The following is a 204-nucleotide window of genomic DNA, read 5'->3' on the forward strand; positions in this document are numbered from 1 at the left end:
CGCGCTCCCGCTTCCTTATCTGCCCGCGGGCGGAGGTGCGAACAGGAAGCCATTCGCGCCGCGCCCCTCCGCGGCTCCCGGACCTTCCCGGGGAGTTCCGAGGCCCCCGTGGTGGTGGCTGAGAGCCCGCCGCCCGCCCGCACGCACTCCCCCGCGCTGCCCGCAGCCGGTAGACACGGCCCCTTAATAAACACCGGAAACCTC

This window comes from Chinchilla lanigera, unplaced genomic scaffold (genome assembly GCF_000276665.1).
Source record: "Chinchilla lanigera isolate Chin_1 unplaced genomic scaffold, ChiLan1.0 scaffold00123, whole genome shotgun sequence".
Taxonomy (NCBI): domain Eukaryota; kingdom Metazoa; phylum Chordata; class Mammalia; order Rodentia; family Chinchillidae; genus Chinchilla; species Chinchilla lanigera.